Raw genomic sequence first — 2578 nt, forward strand, 5'->3', positions numbered from 1 at the left:
GAAGATTAGACAAGAAAAACAACTGTTATAGAGAATTAAAAATCGAAACTTTTATTGAACAAAACCTCAGAACTCAATGGGAAATTACAAAGGAATCAACCAAAAAGGTTTTAGCCTTCCATGCGGAGGCAAAACAAAAGAATTACTAAGAAGAAAATAAACTAAGAAAACCCTATGAAGCTCTCTCTTCTCTCCTTGATGCTTGTGTCCTTTTATAGGCTTTTCTGCTCCAAGGATCTTGGGAAAATATTGCAGTTTAGATTTTGTAAACAGTTTTCACTTTCCATAATTCTTTTTATTTTGCAGAAGATTTGCTTCCAATTTTGTTTCTGGAATCTTGTAGCTTTTATTTTCTCTTTCTTTTCCTCAGAATTTGTTTTCTGTTTTGATTCAAAGAAGCAACTTGGACTTTTGCATGTTTGGCCCATTCACAAAGGTAGATGCTTTAGATAATTTACTCTAAAAACACAAAATTAACAATAATAATAGTTAAGGCCCAAATAAACCCAATTATATGAATATTAATTAAAACAATGGATTTATTTATTATTATAGTCCAATAATCTATGATTAAGGCTATTGTGTGTGAATAAATATATGCTCATCAAATACCCCCACACTTATCCTTTTGCACTCCCGGGCAAAACATTCTAAGGTTTAAAAAGAAAAGAAAAACAGTGTAAATAACAAATAGCAAATTCTAAGATGCATAATGATAAACATGATATAATTTCAAGAAATCAAGGAATCAAGAAAAATGTGAATGGAAATTCCTATATTTTAATATACAAGTAGGTAATTGAAATCAAAGGTTGAATCAAAATTGACAAAACTTCACTGGACACTCTCCTACTCTCAAGTGTTTAGGGTTTGTATTTACACTCAGCACCCATGCAGACAAACACTACCATATGCTTAGCAAGACTCTAATATTCACAACAATTGAAAAAACATGCAATCAAAGATCAAGAGGTCTTCATAAGGGATGTAATTAAGCTAAGGTAAAGGTAGGTAAAAAGTGGGAAAATAGGCTTAAAACCATAGAAAAACAAAGGAGCAATGAAGGATAGGTCTAAAAACAAGTGTAAGTATTATGACAATTCAACTCCTCTTTTCATTTCAAGATATATATTTTTTTTCATATAGTAGACAGTCAATCCAATGTATTAGAGGATCCACTATTATTTTCTTTATTTTGCTTTGCTTTCCTTTTTCTTGTTGTATTCCTTTTTTTTCTACCCCTTTTTTTTTCCTTTAAAACTGAAGAGGTAAATTATGAAAATGAGATACACCCCCACACTTATTCAAAAACCTATTCTCAAATAATTTCAAAGCTCCTTTATCTTCTAAGGTAGGGACAAACATGGTTTTTCTGTTTTGAGGCTTGTAATGAGGGTTAAAAATAAGAAAAAGGTTATAGGCTCAAGGGGCTAACAAATGGATTATCATAAAGGTAGGCTAATATGGCTAGTGGGTTAATTTAAACAAAGAATGCCTCTATCATATCAATTCATGCACATAAATCACAATTGTAAAACAAAGAATCAAGCTAAGTTCTAGAGTATAAGCAAACATGAGTGAAAACACACTAAAAAGAGTATTAAATGATATATCAATTAAGGCTCAAAACTCACTAGAGACATTCTATCAAAAGATTCAACCCAAAATTTCTCATAACCAACTTATTTATCAATTTTTCAGAAAATCCAAACAACAAATATCAAGAAACCAAGATTTTCAAGAATTATAAAACATGTCAGCCATTAGACAATCCTAAAAAAACTCATTTATTTTAACAGAAGCAAAAAAGAAATTCAAACAATTAAAAGAAAAACAAAAAACACAAAAATAAATCAACAAAGGATAAATCCTAAATTATGATTCTCCTCCCCCACACTTAAATCATACATTGTCCTCAATGTAAAATCAATAAATAAATGTGTATAATAAAAGTGAGAGAAGAAGTACTCCCTCATTCAGCTTGAGGGAAGTGGCAATTGCAACGAATCTCTTCAACCATCCCCTCTACAATATAAGCCAAGACTCTTCATCCACAGTGGTGTAGAAACACTATTAGCTGGAGCATCTAACCAAAGCATGCAGTACCTTGGTAAACTATGTAACAAAAATATTATGATGAAGAAGCCTTGAAATAGTGGATGGAACTGGGGTAGGTCTGGAGGGCGTGTGAAATGGTACAGTTTCTTCCATGAATGGATGATGGTACTTTCTAGAGTATAGATGGAAGACAAAAATTTATTAATCATAGACGATCTGATATGGTTAGCTGTTTGAGGATCGTCTAAGGGCAGTGGTCTAAGGCTAGACAGTCTAGCTAGGGTAGACGGTCTAGTTGGGGTGGGAGATGGAATGAAATGTAAGTTAGGAGGTGGTGGTGGCTGGTAAAGGCTGCTTTCAAACGTTCCAATTATGATAGAAGGTGTAGCCAGTGGAGATGATGGAATGAGTGATATGGGTTTCACCTTAAATAGTGGAGGTTGTACTCTTTGAAGCTTTAAGGATGGAAGAATAATATCATTTTCTTCTCCACTGGCAGTGTCTACTTGAAAGATGGGTA

This window comes from Phaseolus vulgaris, chromosome 10 (genome assembly GCF_051622355.1).
Source record: "Phaseolus vulgaris cultivar YP4 chromosome 10, ASM5162235v1, whole genome shotgun sequence".
Taxonomy (NCBI): domain Eukaryota; kingdom Viridiplantae; phylum Streptophyta; class Magnoliopsida; order Fabales; family Fabaceae; genus Phaseolus; species Phaseolus vulgaris.